This window comes from Benincasa hispida, chromosome 9 (assembly GCF_027475165.1).
Source record: "Benincasa hispida cultivar pf3 chromosome 9, pf3_genome.v1.1, whole genome shotgun sequence".
NCBI classification, from domain to species: domain Eukaryota; kingdom Viridiplantae; phylum Streptophyta; class Magnoliopsida; order Cucurbitales; family Cucurbitaceae; genus Benincasa; species Benincasa hispida.
In genome coordinates this window covers 41,304,741-41,324,556 of record NC_143486.1, presented here as the reverse complement: position 1 = coordinate 41,324,556, position 19,816 = coordinate 41,304,741, and the positions used below count along the sequence as shown (strand labels likewise).

Sequence of the window (19,816 nt, the reverse complement as noted above, 5' to 3'; positions counted from 1 at the left end):
ATAAAAACATCATTTGAGGATTTTTCTTTTTTCTCTAATTACCAACTTGGCCACCCAGTAAAATTTTGGTCCAACTTTATGACCTATGTATTTTATAAATCAATAGCGAAGTAAAAAGCTGAAATATTATAATTAGATGATGAGAGTGGGATTTGAACCCACGCCCTTTCGGACCAGAACCTTAATCTGGCGACTTAGACCAACTCGGCCATCTCAACTTTTGCTAGTGACATATTAAGTTAATTTTTCTCTTTTTAGTTTTCCCTTCTCGTTCAGTATGAGAGTATTCGGATCGACAGTACATTCTAATGCCTAAATTAGTATAAAAGGTATTTGGTTTAGTTAAGTACAAAAATAGTTAATGTTTCTCACTTTGAGTTACGTATTTTTCTCCTTTGGGGCTGTTGATGTGACTCCTTTTACATCATGGGCGAAGCCACGTAGGGGCAAAGAGGCATGTGGCCCCCTCAATTTATTCGTCTTTTATATTTTAATATAAATTATAAAATGATATGTAATATATATATATATATATTATATATATATATATATATATATATATATATGTTTCAACCTAAGTAATAATAGTATTGGTGCTAATATGTTGGTGTAGAGTGCTGTCTGTTTGGTAAAATACAAGAGTTTGAATCTTATAGCTTAGTAACATTTTATTTTGAATTTTAAATGAATTTTTACCCAGATTGTTTCATCTCTAATGGCTTTTTAAAATCCAACTCATGTAAATCCTAATAAAAAGAAAGTTGGTCAAATAATGTGTCATTTTAAATATAATGTGTCTTTTTTCAATAAATAAATTGTCAAACAATACTCTTTTTTTTTTTTTTTTTTATCAACAACAAACATGGGTAGTTTGTAAACTTTTTTCTTCTTTTTGAAATTCACTTTTCAATCTCAACTCTCAAGAACATTCTATTAAAAAGGTTCCGTTCATTTTTTGTTTACATAATATTTATATTTACATTACGCTATATATATTTTTGTTTGTTTCCATGTTATTTTTATATTCACATTACTCGTATAGGTTTTAAAAATTAATTTCAAAGTTCAAACTAGAGAATTATTTATTGTCACTCGTTTGGATATACGAGCTCGACAAGTAAGTTTTAAACTATTCTTAGACTTTAAGTTTTCATGTTTTTAAATCAATATAATAGAATGTAATATTATTATTATTAATACTTTTGTAGAGTTAATTCAAAATTAATATAGAGAGATATTATAAAAGAAAAACAACAATAGAGACGATGAGGCATCATCTTCAAAGAATAAAATGTTTTGGATTCCGATCAATCTTATACAAAAATAAATCTAGAAGAACTACCTGCACCTGCAGGTCTTGGTCTAAAATATTGTGAATGCAATGAGTTTAGTAAAAAATTGTAAAGAAATACTGCAAAAAAAAAAAAAAAAAAAAAAAGAGAATTTGATTAGGATTCGTTGTTGAGTATGGTTTCTGATTTCTGTCATAGTCATGATATTGAAGCCTTAAAATGGATGACCTATTTCTAAACCGAGGATGACAAAGGTGAAATTCTCAACTAGTTACAAATTTATATCATTATCGTGTTGAAGTTTTCTATGTCATTATTGATATGCAACTTCAACAGCTAGATAATAATTTTATTGAAACAAATACTAAATTGCTTTTCTGTGTGACATGTCTAAATCCGAGTAATTCATTTGTTTCTTTGATAGAAAAACTTAGCTAACTTGCTCAATTTTACCCAAATGACTTTTAAGCTATTGAACTCTCTATGCTTGAGGATCAATTTCAAAATTATATTATTGATTTACGTTTAAATATTGAGTTTATTGAGCTAAAAAGAATATGTGATCTTGCAGTAAAAATGGTCATGACGAATAAAGACAAGGTCTATCTATTAGTTTATAACTTACTCACCTTGGCATTGATTTTACCTATTGCCATAACTATTGTATTTTTTTGCGATGCATATTATGAAGTCTTGATTACGTAATCGAATGGGAGGTCAATGGATGAATGATTTTCTTCTAACCTATATTCACTACAAGAAATATGGGTTTTGATGTCGGTTGAAAAAAACTAAAAATGGATGTATGATGTTGGTTTCTAAAAAAAAAAAGCGGATCTTTAATATTGGTTCTAAACGGACATTGTAAGCATATAATATCGGTTTAAAATCGACATTGTAGGTGACCCTCTCTTTTGAATCCCAAAAGATTTCTAATCTTCATTTTTTGTTTCCCTCCCTCTTCAATTTTCATTTCCCTCTCGAATTTTGAAACCAAAATTTTTGGTTCAATTTGGTTTCAATTTTGAAAATTGAATCGAACCATTTTAATCAAATAAATAAATATTATATTAGTTATCAAGACTAGAGTTAGTTTTCTCTTCTCTATATTGTCATTGCCCATTCTCACCTTAGTGTCACGGGATCAGTTTAAGATGACCAACAGTGCAACACTTGGTCTATCTTGCTATTAAAGAGCACCGAGTAAGCCTTTATAGAAGAACTTGTGTTTATTGAAGACACTTAGGTACACGACTTAGAGATTTGAAGAGTGTTGAGCAAGTGTGTGAGTTTGAGAGAATGTTGAGAGGCTTTATTGATGTGTGATGTTGAGTTGTTTACAAATGAGGCTCCATTGGCTATTTATAGGGATTCCCCATCGATTTAAGCCCCCTAAGGTCGGCCATGGCTCTTTCTAGACACTTCCAAGGTGTCTTAATATGTCCCTAGGCCATCCTAGGTCATTCCATACACTTTCAAGTACATTCATGATCCTTCTAGACTCCTTTAGACAATTTTAGACTAGGAAATCTAAAGTATGAACATTTGAAGAGGTGTTGGGATCTTCTAGCATGTCCATGAGCCTTCTAGAGTTATCTGGCATGTTCCGACACTGTCTAGGCTCTTCTACAGACTTTCGGGGTTGTGTGGGGCTATCTAGCCCATGCTGGTAGTGTGTGGGGCGATCTAGGCCCTTCCCGTGCAGTGTAGGGCTATCTAGATACTTCCAAATGCGTCTAGGCACTTCTCGTGGATTCTGGTGCTGTCTTGTGGCTTCTAGAAACTTTCAGGATCGTCTAGGACAGTTAGACGCCTTCCCGTGTCTTCTCGAAGCGTCTGGGTCGTGGATGCGTGCGCAAGGACCGCTGCGCACTTATGCCTGTTGCTTGTGCATGGGCATTGCCTATGGCCACACACGTAGGCTTGCGAGCTCGTGTGGGCATGCACGTTTGGACTTGTGCACTCCGGACAAGGGTGCACGCTTGGTCGCGCACCTGTGTGCTTCCTTGGCCTCGCACAAGGCCCTGCCTCTCTTGGGTGTGTGCGTGCGCTTGGCCACACACAAATTGGCATGCTATCGGAGTCTCATGCCCCTTGGTACAATTTGAAGAACGATTTTTGCGGGGCGTGACACCCTACCCCACTTGATTTTGCAACGTCCCCATTGCGTTCTTCCTCCTTGAGCGCCTTCGTTTTCTTGTGCATCATTCTCTTGGTTGCTTGGCTAATTCTATCTTTGATGCTTCAGACTTCTTCGTGTCTCCCTCGTTGCCCTTGAAGGAGGTTAACCTTTACCTATTTTGTTTTTGGGCTTTGTCTCGACCTCTTTGGTTTCTTTCTCTTCACTCTCTAAGAGACCTCCTGTAACATCCTGACCCCCTAGGACTCAAGTTAGGCCACTACTAAACACATGCGTGCATGGAACTTAAAATGCACTCTTTTATAGTGAATTAAATGCTAAATAAATAAGGTAAATTCAAAAGACATTCATTAAATTCAAATATTAAAAACAGACGATAAGGTACCCATAAATCATAAATGATAATAAATAGGTCTGAAAACAAATCTTAATAGTAAGTTTCAAACATCAAAACTGAAAGTTGAAAAACATGAAAAGAAATCTAAATATCATGAGTGGAAGCATAAAACTGGTCCCAGTGGCTCGATCATGAATTCCACTTATCAATGTCGGTGCATCTCTACGTTTACCTGAAACAACAACATGAGAAAGGATGAGTATAAAATACTCAATAAGTAACCCCACTACTAGGGTCAGGCTAGACATCTATGTCATCTAGATGCCTACCTCTAATGGAAACATATAAACTTCTCTAGTCCTCATGAGACAGAAACATACATGAAAAACTGATTTTTATCCTACTGTAGTTAAGTATGCCCACTACCTCTAGTAAGTCCCGTAGGACCCACAACCTCTGGTGAATACCGAAGGAAACATGACCTCTGGTGAATCCCAAAGGATAACACCACTTCTATGAATCCCGAAGGAAACACAACCTCTAGTGAATGCCAAAGGATAATACCACCTCTAGTGAATCCCAAAGGAAATACAGTGAATCTCGAAAGATAACATTACCTCTAGTGAATCCCGAAAGAAACACAACATCTAGTGGGCATCTAACTAATCGGTGAGGACACTATCACAATCTCAACATCATAAGTATCACAACATGGTTCTATAACATACATATACACCTCAACATACATATATGCCTCAATATCCTCATATCAAATACAACATCATGGTCATGCTAGCATTCAAGTATCTACGTGCACAAATAAATCTTTCAGATCCTCATATAAGAACATACATCAGTTATACTATACTATCCGTCCATCATGCTATCGTTCTGTCATAATATTCATCTATCATGCTAGCATACATCTAGTGTCTGGCCCGTGGGCAGTTCCAGTAGTAAGATTACTTACCTCGATGACAAGTCTAACAAAAAATAATCCACACCCTCTTTAACTTAGTAAAATTCTTAAATCACACCCTGAATTAATAATCAAAATTAAGTCCATTTAGGACTAAATTTCAAATACGAAAATACCTCAAACTCCACAAAACAACTTACCCAAAATATGTGTTGATCCAGAAATTTGTTCTAAGCTTAGCACGGAGGTACCAATCTATTCATAACCCACAATTAGGAATTTAAAACCAACTTTCCAACATATTAACCCATTCCAAAGAGCTTCAAATTCACATTACTTACCAATCACGCTCCAAAATTTCTTAGAGCCGAACTCTAATCTTACTGGACAGTGGTTCCTGACACCTTGAAACTTCAATCCAAGCTTCACAACATAATCAGTATAACTAAATTAAATCAAAACTCAATGGATGACCAAACCCATTCAAGAAAACACAAAGTTTAGGTCTTACCCCAGATTCCAAGATTCTAACGAAAACCCCACAGAATGACGCGAAGATCGAACCGACGGCTAGCCAGATAGAGAAACGACAGTGAGCAGTGGCGGAGGTCTTGGACGAGCGGCTCGGGCTCAATAAAATAGGGCTGGGTGGCGTCAGGCGGCTGCTAGAGGTGTGGTCGAACCTTCAAATCTGGCGCGGATGACCTCGGGGAGGCGTGACAGCGCATGAGTTTGAGCGGCGCACTGCTTCGAATGGACGTGCAGCTGGGCCTGAGGCATCGATTGGGAGCGACACGATGTTGACCAACTGGCGAGATCCAGTGCGAGCGAACTGGCGACCCATGAATGAACGATCGATGACTGGTGGCGGATTGTTGAATTCGTGTGGTGCCGGCTAGAGAGGAAACAGTTGGTGGCTGCTAGGGCACACAGAAGGGTCTTCACGTTTCGGGGGGGAGGGGTTCGACGTGTGTGAGGGAGAAGAAAATTGTTTTATATTATAATAATAATAATAATAATAATAATAATAATAATAATAATAATAATAATAACAACAACTTAAAAGGAAATAAATTAAACTTTTTATTTTATTTTTTTCCTTATTCTACTTTATTTTATTAAATTTCTTTCCTTCCCACATTGAAATTAATTCCTGTCATTAAGTTTCAAATTGAATAATTTTCAACATCAATAATTAAATTCCCGCAATTACACTTAAGTCCAAAATTCCAAAAATGTCCTCATTTAATAAAAATTACTAAAATTACATTAATAATAGAAATTCGGGGTGTTACACCTCCTTTACTAGGGCACCAATCCAGTATGTGGAGCCCATTTTTGCTTCTGTCTCATGGGACTCAGTGACTAAGGCACCTAGCTTTTGCTTAACTGGACAACCCTTAGTCTAATGTGGCCCATTGCAAAGGAAATAAGGCTTCAGTTTCTTAAACTTGAAGGGCTTACCTTTACTAGTGTAAATAACCTTCTCGTTCTTTTCTCCATTTTTGGCATTCCCCTTTGCCTCATTCTCTCGATCTTCATTGGACTCTAACGTTTCCCCTTCATCTTCCTTGGTTTTCTTCCCCTTGGCTAAGAAATCTATGAGCATCTCGGAAGTAGTAATAACATCATCAAGCGTCTTCACATTGTGCCTATCAAGCTCAATTCTCACCCATTCCTTAAGACCATCTTTAAAATTAAAGAGTGCTTCTTTGTTGGTTAGATCGTCTATCTCGAGCATAAGGATCGTGAATACCTTTATGCATTCAGGAATGCTTCCAGTTTGTCTAGGCCTTCTAAGCTTTCTTTTTGCCTTCATATCAACATTGTGGGGAATAAAATGCTTTCGGTGTTCTGATTTAAATTGTTCCCACGTTCGCAATATGCATAGGCCACTTTCCCGTTCAACATGTTTCCTACGCCACCACAATTGGGTTGTTACATGTAGGAAGTTTGGTGTATTGGCAATTTTAGCACCGTCTTTGATGACACCAACGACTTCGAAGTATTGTTCTAGGCCGAAGATAAAGTTTTCCACCATCATAGAATTACGTGTGCCATCATATTTGCGGGCTCTGGCACCTTCAATCCATGGATGCCATGCACGGGCGCAGTGGATAGGGAGCTAATAGATGCATACTAATGACTACCTTTTCAATTTTCCTGACACTCAGCACGTATGTTTTCGAGCTCCTTACGAAGCTCATGAAGCTCACCCTCCATAAACTTACATAGGTTATCAACATCAGAAGATAGGGATCTTACCTCCTTATTGAGTGTTCGTCCAAGCTTCTGATCATCTCTTTTGCAGCAACACTGATCTTAGTGTTTCTTAGACTAAGCCCTCATAGTCATCACTCAACCTGCCAATCGTTGCTTGTACCTTCTCCAAGCTTTGCTCCAAGTTGCCCAGGTGAGTGTCGACATATTGTCTCGCATTGTGGGTCTTGGATTTCGCTTGCTTGGACAAAGAGTGTTTTGCTTTATGAGCACAAGTTTTTGGACCTTCGATAACTTGTTCAATTAGCGAGTTATATCCCTCCTCGGATGCCATCGAGTTGCTAGGCCAACGAGTTATGTGTGTGGGGGTACCTAGGTACAAGGACCGTTGCTCTGATACTACCTGTCACAAGGTCAATGTTTGAGATGACCAACCGTGCGACACTTGGCTATGTTGCTATCAAAGAACACCAAGTAAGTCATTTAGAGAAGAGCTTATGTCTATTGAAAACACTTTAAGTACACGACTTAGAGGTTTGAAGAGTGTGGGGCAAGTGAGTGTGTTTGAGAGAATGTTGAGAGGCTTTATTGATGTGTGATGTTGAGATGTTTACAAATGAGGCCCCTTTGGATTATTTATAGGGATTCCCGATCAACCTAAGCCCCCTAAGGTCGGCCATGACTCTTTCTAGATACTTTCAAGGTGTCTTGATATGTCCCTAGGCCATTCTAGGTCCTTCCATACACTTTCTAGTACATTCATGATCCTTCTAGACTTCTCTAGAAAATTCAATACCATTACAAATAAATCTAAAGTATGTACATTTGAAGAGGTGTTGAGACATTCTGGCATGTCCATGAGCCTTTCAGAGTCATTTGGCACGTTTCTGTTGGATTACAGAAACAAGAAGCAGAATAAAATAGGATCATTAAGCATTCTAATTCCTTAATTTTGACACTAAAATAAGCATGGTCAAAGAGTAATAAGATGGTTTCAAGAAACACATACCTTTGAAGAATTCTTCTTTAGTCCAAGCTGCTCCTCACGAATTCTCAGCTCAAAATCTTTAGTGAACCACTAAGAGATCTTCTCTACTATTTTCGGTCTTGAGTTTAAGTGTTGGAACTCATAATTGAGCTGAATTTGTGAAGTGAAAGGGGATGAGTTCTCAGGTGAAGAGAAGAACTCGACAAAAACCTTTTCATCTAGTTCTTCAATCCTCCTCCCTCCAAATTCTAAAAAATTGGAGTGTTTTTATTCTTTAACTACATGCAGACATCAGCAGATTCAGTTAAAGACAACTCACACTTCAAGATTACATTGGGATAGATGTGTGAATTGTAGAGTTCCACTTACTATTTTGGTGAAACATTGGATATTTCCACTAAGTGGAAAATTCCAAATTTCAAATATAATTTGAATTTTAATTTCAATTAATTCAAAATTAATTTAAATCAAAATTTTAGAAATCAATTTCTTAAATTGAATTAAATTTGAAAACTAATTTGATTTTAATTAATTAAGCATATCTAATTAATTAAATAACAATTTAATTTTAAATATAAAATTAATCATACACCTAATTTTAAACATGAATGATATTCATGTATTTAAATCAAAATTTAAATATTATAAACTCTCCAATTTCGTTTAATTTCAATAAATTAAATGTTAATTAATTAATTATATAATTATACAAACCTTAATTTGAATTTGAACTATTTAAATTCAAACCCTAAATTCAATTTGAACACTTCAAGTTGATATCATTTCAAATTCATAAATTCATTCAATTTACTAATTCATGGTGTTCATGTTGTACGAGCTAGCAGAGTGACCTTATTGACCTACAGATTATGAGCTCCAAGGATTTAAGATTAATTGGCTAAAACTCTTTAGACTGAATTAATCAATATTCGTTAACTACCGAGTCACACCACTATAGCTCGATAGTTGCACTCTCCTTATTGTAGGTATATTTGTGTCCACTTGATTTAACCATAGTTAGTAAGTCAACCCTTCATACGTTGGTCGTAATAACGGCTAGGTCAAATGTTGTTTTACCCCGAAATTATGTCTTGCTCCTTAAGTTCCACTAATCCTCTAATGAATAATTGGTTTGTGATCCAATCACTAAACCAGATTCCTCTCAAGCCATGAGAAGGTGGGGCCCCTTGTTCAAGACCCGAATTCAACATTTAAGAGAACAACCTTAAACAGTCATCTAAACAATAAACAGGATTAAGATCGAGTTACCTAGGTCATCTAAGCGAAATAGTCAGCTCAAATAGTAAACAACGTTATAAAGTAATAGTGACTTATTTCTTGGTCCAATCTTACGCAAACTCATTGCATAGAACGTCCCCACTCCCATGTCAATACATGAACGAATCAGGATTACTTTGTTTGTAGCACTTTACAAAAAATTGTAACAACTACAGAGTGGGTTTCATCCGATAGTGTTACTAGAATAAGACACCCAACCTTATTCGTATACTATCACTAGAAGAAATTTGGGTTTTAATGTCGGTTGACAGCCGACATTAAAGATAGTGTTATTAAAGCCCTTTAATGTCGGTTTCCTTTAATGTCAGTTTTAAACCGACATTAAAGGGCTTCAATAACACAGCCTTCAATGTCGGTTGCAACCGACATTAAAGCCTGTATTTTTTTTAAAAAAATTCTTAATCGAGATTGAAGCCCGAATCTGTCCGTTTTTTTAAATTCCGTTGCCGAATCCATATTTTTGGTCAAAAAGTATAACATGACACATCATTATTGAACGCCGTGGCTATGACATTATTATTCATGTATGGATTATAAATCTATTACATTTAATCCACAAATTCTGCTATAAAATTATAATTTAAAAGGTCGTACAATAATTCAGGCATTGAAAACACAAATTACAAGTAATACAAACATTATGATTTTACAAACATTATGAGATTATTGTCTCTCTCCACTTGGTAAGTATGGATCCCTTCATAATTCTTCTTGAACCAACCCCCTAGCTTTAGCAATGTCTGGTTATAGGCGTCTTTGTCTGACCACTGTTGTTCAAAGGATCACAAACAAAAAATGTTTAAGACAAAGGATTGAAAGTGAAAATGTGATAAGAATTCATATTCAACTAACCGTGTTTATTAGGAATGTGCATAAATGGTACATTCAAGGGAAAATTCTTGTAGTAAATATGTTGAACCTAAAGTTCCCCAAGAAAAAGCATAAAGAGGTTGTGATGCCAAATATTTACTCCTTTGTTGCATCTGCAAAACAAGAAAACTCAATAGTTGAATAAATGAGAGAATCTTCTTTTTCAAGATCTTGAAGAAGAGAAGCTTGGTTGCTTAGATATGAGCTACGAAGACGATGGAAAATTTTCGGCAGCATAACGATGCTACCACAACAAAACCCAAAATTTACCTTCATCCTGTTCAAAGAAACACACTCCCAAAAATATTTCACAATCACTTGTTTTCAACAGAACTATCAAAATTCCCAAAAAATGAATATTCAAGAACACATACATCAATAAGCAAATTTAGCTCACAATGTACTTCAAATCTCAAAAGTTGTCACAAAAACTATCTTAGTGTATGGATAACCCACAAACTACCATAGGGCAACCCACAAACTCAAGCACCTTGAATCAAATTTAAACTACAAATAAATAGTATCCATGAGTCATAAATGGGTGTTACATTCTAATCCAATATGGTCCAAAGAGAAATAAGCACACTATAACTTCTCAAACAGGAAATTTCATATCATTAGAGTCACTTGAAAATACTTAGAATCTGTGCTTAAAACTGCAAGCATTCAAAAATGCACTTACTAGGAGTTTTTTTCACCTGAATCCCTTGTTGTTGCAAGAAATCCATCTCTTCCCCACCCCTTCCAAACACCTAAAAAACACATAAACAAAAAGGTTTAAGACAAAGGATTGAAAGTGAAAATGTTATCAGAATTCATATTCAACTAACCGTGTTTATTGGGAATGTGCATAAATGGTACATTCAAGACAAAATTCTTGTAGTGATGCTTATTGAATGATCAAATAATTTAAATTGAATATTAGAATGACGCTTATCTGAGGGATGGCCATTGCATTGGCTTTTTTCTCAATTTCAACTGCCCAGCTATACACCACCATCCCAACAATAGCAAGAACCATCCCTGATATGTTCTTCAATGTCATCTTTGAATCAAAGAGCAACCACCCCAACATCAACATGCATACCGTCTTCATATGGACTAAAACCTAGAATGATACAGCCGAGAAGTGCCCGATGCACAGATATTGACTGATGTTGTAGAACACAACTAGGGAGCATGACAGTAATATGAAACACTGCAACATTCATTAAGGATAGATTGAACTTCAGAAGTAAAAGCAAAACAAATACAAGATTCGAAAAAAAAAGATATCAGAATAATGACTTACGAATGCACCAAAAGTGTAGTTGTATTTCAGTAGAGATTTGCTAATAGGGCAATAGTCAATGAACAGACCAACTGTTAGAAGGGAAAGTGCTTGTGTGGGAGTTGTTTTGCTTAGTAATTCAAAGGAACCTATTGAGTACTTCTTCTGTAATGAACCTATTGACTGTTTAAATCAATGCAAAAGATTTGAGCTTGATGTCTTATAATTAGGTTCTTAGAGTTAAATGTTGAATTTCAAGTGATTTTATAGGGAGAAAAGAGAATGCTTACAATTTGTTGTAGTGATGTGCATAAGATTGCTATCAAGGCACAAAGAAAGCCTTTGGCATTAACTTTGACATCAGTCACCATACATACTCCAACACTGACAACGACCACAGTAACGGCCATCTTCACTTCCCTTGAGTATTATTTTCCATGAAGAATCCACTTCAGTACACAAACCACTGGTATCATGCTCAGCTTTGATATCTACAAGCATATAAAGTAGTGACAAAGTTCAGTTATCGTCGATGACGATGAGTGATGACTTAAGAGTAAGGGGAGCAAGAATTGAACCTGATAGAATCCAACAGAGTTTAACATGAGGCTGAAGTTCATGGCTGCTATTGACGTGTTGGCGATAATCGAGAACCAAAGGAGTTCCCAGAAGGGAATAGACTTGGATTCAGAATAGCCAATGGCATTTGAAATCCAACCAATCAATGTCGTTACAGAAAAGTGAAATCCAGTTAAAGTTATAGCTGAAACACAAGAGGGAAAGCCTTGGATCAAAGTAACTAATTGATGAAATGAAAGGGATGCATTATGCATTTTAGTTTTCTCTAAAAAACACACTCATATGGGACAATCATTTTCATAAGGATCATTCATAATTTATTGAGAAGTTTGATTAAAGTCGTTTCGTTCAGTCAACGGGGGATCGGTAGCTGGCCTCTGGCGCTATTGGCTACCTGAAAATGGAACTTTTCAAGTTCATTTTCTATCATCCAGTTAAATGCTCAGTCAGTTTCCTAAGTTGTTTCCTTTGAAAAGTACAATGTCGACGACCATATCGAAAGACCCACGAGTAGATCGGAAAAATAGACGACCAGATCGAAAAAACCCATAACTAAATCTATAGATCTAACGCCAACAACTCACCTCTACGACTAAAACAAGTTGGACGGACAACGAGCTAACCCATTGGAATCTACAAATCCAAGGAGAAGAGAGAACTCCACCACTGACGGAATCTACGGACGATGAACTCCACCACGCTGGTGACGAAGACCAAAACAAGTTGGATCGAACGATGACCCAAATCTATAGATCGAACCACCGGAAGAATGGCCACGATGACGACCAAACACCGGAAGAACGCCCACGATGATGACCAACCATCGGAAGAATGCCCACAAAGACAGTGATCCAAGCAACGCCAGTGATGACGACGATCGGAGTGATTCACATGGCCAAGTTAAGAAGAAGAGAGGGTTTGGTAAGAGAGAGTGAAAGGAGAGAGAAGATTTAATATGAAAGGAAAAAAGATGCAAAGTAAAAGAAAAATAAATGTAGGCCTTTAATGTCGATTTTAAACCGACATTGTAGCCCATCTTCAATGTCGGTTTAAAACTGACATTAAAGATCTTTTTTTTTTTTTGTTAAAACCGACATTATACATCCGATTTCACTTTTTTCAACCGGCATTAAAGCCCAAAATTCTTGTAGTGTATAGATCATTTTGACTATTTACTCGAACCTGATCCACTTTTATGACTCCACATAAAGTTCAATATTCATATAATAGTCATGGATCTTAGTTTATTGGATTTAGCCTTTACAAGTACAATTTACAAATTCAATAACAACTTTATTGAAGAAATGTTGAATAACAACATTATTGATAATAGAAAATGTTTAACTCTACAAACTACGAGTTTTAGGACATACAACCCAATAGTTTTGGCACTATCTAGACTCTTCTAGAGATTTCTAGGGCTGTGTGAGGCTGTCTACCCATGCTGGCACTGTGTGGGGCTGTCTAGGCCTTTCCAGCACAATGTGGGGTTGTCAAGATGCTTTCAAATGCATTTGGGCACTTCATGTGGGCACTAGCACTGTCTCGTAGCTTCAAAGACTATCTAGCATAGTCAGGTGCCTTCCTGTGTCTTCTCGAAGCATTTGGGTCATGGGCGCACGTGCAAGGACTGCTGCATGCCTATGCCTGAGGGGTGCGCTGCAAGGGGGCACACGCATCTGTCGCTTGCGCATGGGTGTTGCCTGTGGGCCGCGCACGTAGGCTTGCGGGCGCACGCGGGCGTGCGTGTCTGGACTCGCGCACTCCAGACAAGGGCACTCGTTTGGCCGCAAGTCTGTGTGCTTCCCGGGCCTCGCATGGGGCCTTGCCTCTCCGAGCACACGCACATGTTGGTGCACATGGGCGCTGTCCTTGACACCTGTCTCACCATGTTGCCTTGCCACGCCCTCGTATGCCTACACCTGGGCATTTATCGCCCTGACCAAGGTTGCCGTGTCAGCCTTGCCTGTCTTTGGAATGCTTCCTGATGGATCTTGACTCCCTTTTGGCTATGCTATTGGAGTCTCATGCCCCTTAATGACATGATTTAAAGAATGATTTTTGTGGTGCGTGACATTAGTCTCTCCCTCTCGTCTCGACCTCATGACTCACATCTCCATCCGGCATCTAGCTCCTTCCTTTGAAGTTGGAATATTCGATGACCATCTCTTCGTCTCCCTCTTCCAATCTCTCATGATCCCTCTTGTTTTAAAGGATCTACTGAGATCTGTCACTCTCTTTCTTCGTGTTGGATCCATTTCAAGCTGCTTCTTCTTCTTGTTCTTCAGTTTTTGGGGAGAAGGGTTTGGTGAGCATAGAATTCGGAAAATGGTTATCGGTGGTGGGTATGGGGATGCCAATCAGAAGATAGATTATGTATTCAAAATGGTGTTGATCGGAGACTCTAGGGTGGGTAAATCTCATATTCTGGCGCGGTTTGCCAGAAATGAGTTCAACTTGGATTCAAAGGGTACAATCAACGTCGATTTTCAGACTAGGACGCTCGTTATTCAACATAAGATTTGTGATACTGCTGGCCAGGAGAGGTACTTTTTTCCTTCATTTTCTTTCTTGTTAGGTTTTCTGGTGGATCTTCAATGGGTTGGATTTTGGGGAATTATGGGTGCCTTTTGTACTATAGAAATTCATTTGTCTACTAGTAGTTAAGTTTTGGAAGTGGGATAAGGAAAGATTACACTCTTTATTGTGGATTTTTCCCACTATTTGCATGGAATCAGATTACTTGTTTGGTGAAATGTTTATGATTATGAATTGTCTGTCTATATTCAGAAGGTAAAGTGATGATTTGGTTTTTTTTTTTTTTTTTTTTTTTATTGCTTGTAGTCAGTTTCTTATATAGAGAAAGGTAAACTAGCTTATATAACATTATTGTTAGTTGATTTTCTTTGAAGTAAATATATAACACAAAGGTGTTTACCTTATGATTTCTTGGATATTTGTATCTTGTTGGGATTTTCTGCTTGTAGGGAAGAAGAACCCTAACAGCAAGCTAGGAAATAGTTATAAGAGTGATTGAATTAATGAATTACTTGGTCTAGGGTGTTCATTTTTCAAGCATTTTTAACTTAGTAGATGAAGATGCCTTTATATTTTCTTCACTTTTTTGTTATATCTTCGTAAAGATTATTACATATAAACTGTCAATCAAGTGCCTATTCTTATATTTGAAAATTGGACACACAAATCACAAGAATGTATCTACATACATACAATATAGCTAATCCAGTATCCTAATATGCTTTTTTACAAAATTGTTTAGTATCCTAATCTAGTTTTTAGATTAGAATATAGATTCTTTTATAATTTAAAACTATTTAGCATCCTAATCTTCCTTACCTTGTAGCTATTTTAAGTGGCAATAAACTTATAAATAGTTTGGCATCTAAAATTCTTGGACAAGAGCTTATTTAACCCTTATTTCTTATATTGAATGGATGGATTTCGATTTACTTGTATGTTTGTTTTGCTTTGTTGTTCTTTCCAATTGAACTTCATCAGTGCTCAAGTCATATACAAGAACTTATTCAAGATCTTTTCGAAACATGGCAAGATCCTTGGACAATAAAAGGTGGAATGATCAAGTGTGACTTATATGCTATTAGTTTTAGTGCTTTTGTCTTCTGAATTCATATTGAACTCAGTTTAATAAACTACTATTCTTTTTTGTTGTCCGAAATGATTTCCTACCATCTGAGATAGTGTTCGAAAAGATGTTTGTCGGATGCTTTATTCATGAGCTGAGGTATCTCTTGGAATTAATTAATCTATGGACTGAATTTAAAAATGGGTACTTTGAAGCATTCTATTTTTATTTTTCCTTCTCTGAACTTGTAACTTATATTAGATGCTTTGGTACTTAATGATCATGAAATACATAAATGTAAGTGGTAAGTATTTCCTATAGTCTTTGTGGTTTAAAAGGTATAAGATGTATGGTTTTATGAGTTCCACTTTGGTTCTTTTAACCTTAAAGTTTCTTAATGTCATTAGAAGTAGTTACCTTTTGAAGTACATGTTTCCTAGCTTGCTTTTACATGACTATAAAATCTCACTAGTTAGAAATAGGGGACAATAATTTCATTAGGATGAAGACTTTAGTCCTTCATATTTATGGTGTTATCGAGTTGTATCTACTCACTTATTCGACTTATATGAGTTGTATCTATTGAACTAATATGATCTATCAAAAGATATCAAGATTGTTATATCTTGTAATGAGAATACTGAGTTGAAGTTCATCTATTACTTAGTTCTGTAAAGTAGATTGACTTTGGTTCTTTTTGTTGAAACTGGAATTTAGTAGGTAGTTGCTTATTCATAATTGCTTTTGGCTACTAATGTCGAGTGCTTCCACTAAATTAGGTTTTGTTTTTTGGATTTTTTTTATATGTTTATATGTGAAGTGCCTTTGATTTGTTTCCTATTTAAGCAGTATTCTTCGATTCCTTGCATTCAACATTTATAATCTTAAAAGATGGCTAGATTTTTATGTGTTGAATTGAGCATTAGCATTTAAAGTGAATCCACTTTAATTTTTGTTTTGTAGTTTAAATGTAATGAACCTTTGAAATGATACCTATTTAAGTAGTCCTCTTCAATTCATTGCATATGGGCTTCGACATCTAGAGTATTAGAGGATATCTAGAGTTATTTTACGATGTTGCATTGTTGTGAGCTTTTAGCATTCAAGGTCGTCTATAACTGATAAGGTATTGTTTGTATAAATGGTAATTTCTTGATTACTCATTCTTGACTAATTTGTTGATTCTCAAATCTTGTGGCATTTGAATCATTATTTTTAATCTAAATTGATTAGGCCAAGAAATTGAATTAAACTAATGTTATTTTGTTTAGGTCACTAGTTTTTTATTATTGTTCACCGAAGGTAATATTGTATGATATGTTTTATTTATTTGTTCAAATTCTCATTTTATCTATTTTATAAGTGGGAGAATAGTCTCTAGGTTTCAAAAATTGACATCGTTGAAGGCATCGTTGGGACACACCTCATTTATCTTCAACTTATTTTTAGTCATTTTAATCATTTTGTAGTTCATTTATTTCAAAATTCTATTATTGTGTGCAACTTAACGTGTATACTGTACTTGTTTAACATATAATGTATATGTATAATTCATGGTTGATACGTAGGGATTTGTTGTCTAAACCATATAGAGTTGATTCGGATAAAAAATGTATTTTATCTTGGTTTTGGAGTTAAATTAGCATCCAAATCCTTTTTTATGACTTATTGGGGTTTTGTGAAAGCAATTATGATTTTATTTAGTGCATGTATATGTAACAAAGAGATATTATTGATCTACTTGTGTGTAAGCAAATTTTTTTTTTCAATATAAAACTATGATATACATTTAATAACCAACAGTTGTCAATAAAAAGTAAGTGAAACCCGACATTAAAGATGATGTTTAATGTTGGTTGAAAATCGACATTGAAGATAGTATTCAATGTCAGTTGAAAATTGACATTGAAGATAATCGACATTGAAATCTTGGTCACCTATGATGTCAGTTTTAAACTGACATTAAAGACCTTTTATAACACAATCTTCAATGTTGGTTTCGACCGATATTGTACTCCTATAATGTCAGTTTTAAACCGACATTAAAGCTCAGTTTTGTAGTAATGATTGAAAAGAATTTATTTGATAAGTTATATACTGAAGTTATCATGAATCGATTTCAAAATATGAAAACTCATAGATGGGGATTGTAATGTATTAAGTTAGTTAATTTATGAAGTTATGAACACTTTTTTTACTTTCATTTATAGATTTTTTTTTTTGGTTAGACTTGTACATATAGTGTCCCACTATATAGAATTTCTAGCTTCGCCACTATCTGACACTTGCTTGAGGTTACGTGTAATATAGATGGTATTAGGATGGTTGCAGATGTTGAGGTTGTAAAGCCCCAACGTCAAGTTTGGCTCGATTATTTTTCTTTTAGAATAATTTCTTGAGCTCGATTGGTCAATCTAGAACTCGAGGTCTAATTTTCAATTGATTGCTGAACTCATTGCGATAATCGAAGTTTTAAAGTTAGTCAAATCACTGTGTCTTCCATCTATTCAAGTCGTAACTGATTTTCAAGTGGCTGTGAATCTCATAAATAACGACCAATTGACTCTAAACAAAATTGGAAGAAACATCGAAGAAATTAAGGTGCTGAAGAAGGAGTTTAATCCATTTCATTTATCTATATAAATCATTTGTGTAATAAATTGGCTGACACTCTAGCAAAAGAGGCTAGAACCACCCATCAGAGTGGCATATGGGCTTCAATCAATCTTAGCCCAAGAAGCAGTAATAAAATCCCTTCTTTCTTCAAATATATATATATATATATATATATATATATCTTAAAACATCGTGTATCATCTCACTAACTTTTCTCTCTATAAAATTTGCTAATATATGTATATATAAACACATTTCTTCTTCTTCTTTTTTTAAGCCCGTGTACCTTTCTAACTTGTTTTTTCTCAAAAAAATTTCCCTTCACTAATTTTGTTTCTCCCTAAATGCTTACTTATTTTCTTGCTGAATATGTCTTTCTCTAAATTTTTTTCCTTTCTCTAACTTTTTCGTCTTTTTCTTATTAACTTTTCTTTTACCTTTTAAATATATCATCAAAATTACTAATGATTTAGTAAATAAATGTATTCAAATTCCAATCCAATATTAGTACCACAAAACTAGAAAAATAAGAGAAACTATTTACACAAATTAGCAAATTTTAGAAGTCTATCAGTGTCTATTAGTGATAAAAACTGATAAAAGTATATAATTGATACTATGTGACAATGTTTTTTTTTTTTTACTATTTATGTAAATAATTTGACATTTTTTCTATCTATGAAAATTTTTCTTTAGTTAATTAAAAACAATGAGAGTATGTAAAAATAAGAACACAGATTTTACTCGTAAAAGCTTTCTAACACTTTTTTTTTCTTTTTTTTTTTTGGCATTTCGATCAATTCCAAAAGTTTAAAAACTATTTTAAAGAATGGAATATTGATAAATATAATTAAAGAAATTATAACCTCACCTAGCATCAAAGTTGAGATGGCCGAGTTGGTCTAAGGCGCCAGATTAAGGTTCTGGTCCGAAAGGGCGTGGGTTCAAATCCCACTCTCAACATTTGTTTTTCTGCTTATTTATTTTTTATTGTTTTTAAACAAATATTTCAATTATTTAAGCAAGCGCTGACCGGTCAAAAACCATATCTTCCTCAGATTTTGTGACTCCGGAAAAATCGTCGTTCTTTTGTTCTGTTTTTTCTTTTTTCTTTTTTGAAATATCATTTTTCTTTTATTAAAAAAAGTGAATGACAGATTTTTAATGAAAAATATATTTACTATAACATTTTAACATATATTTTTCACATATGAAATATGTCAAAATACAATTTCGTTAAAATACTTCAGGTTTAATTTAATTTAGTTTGTTTTTTAATAATAGTTGAATTATAGTCTCTATAATTTCAAGGTAGATTTTTAAAATAGAAAATTAAGAAAAATTATTTACACAAAATAACAAAAAATTTTAATCTTCTTTGTTAAAGGTCGATAGAGGCTAATAGAAATCTAGGGGGAATCGAACCTCAAACCTTGAGGTCAATAATATGAACACTATGTCAGTTGAGATATGTTCTTGTTGGTAAATATAAACAAACTTTCTTCTCATTAAAATTTATGTTTAAATATTAAAAATATCCTCTTATAGAAAACTGAACTCTATTAAATGTGGATTTGGAACTTAAAAGTTATCAATTGTTTGTTTTTAATTTGATGTAGCATTTACTAAACGATGTCATAGCTAATGATACGCTCTACACGATCGTGTGACATTTGCTACAA

At 34.9% G+C, this 19,816-nt stretch overlaps 1 long non-coding RNA gene, 2 other non-coding genes and 1 pseudogene across 4 annotated transcripts; 1 reads left to right on the top strand and 3 right to left on the bottom strand.

The window, feature by feature from the left end:
• Positions 1-137: 137 nt before the first annotated feature.
• On the bottom strand, positions 138-218 carry TRNAL-AAG (transfer RNA leucine (anticodon AAG)). The gene has a single exon. It is a non-coding gene; the product is annotated as a tRNA-Leu (tRNA).
• Positions 219-3,758: 3,540 nt separating this feature from the next.
• LOC150033817 (uncharacterized) lies at positions 3,759-5,666 on the bottom strand. 2 transcript variants are annotated; one of them, XR_016532238.1, is made up of 4 exons: positions 5,200-5,666; positions 5,030-5,111; positions 4,889-4,943; positions 3,759-4,001 (listed from the first exon to the last, which is right to left on the bottom strand). It is a non-coding gene; the product is annotated as an uncharacterized LOC150033817 (long non-coding RNA). The 2 variants fall into 2 exon arrangements; XR_016532239.1 differs by lacking the exon at positions 4,889-4,943 and having other exon boundaries at positions 5,200-5,665.
• A 4,495-nt stretch (positions 5,667-10,161) lies between these two features.
• On the bottom strand, positions 10,162-12,541 carry LOC150033816 (UDP-rhamnose/UDP-galactose transporter 3-like; annotated as a pseudogene).
• A 6,475-nt stretch (positions 12,542-19,016) lies between these two features.
• Positions 19,017-19,097, top strand: TRNAL-AAG (transfer RNA leucine (anticodon AAG)). The gene has a single exon. It is a non-coding gene; the product is annotated as a tRNA-Leu (tRNA).
• The last annotated feature ends 719 nt before the right edge of the window (positions 19,098-19,816 follow it).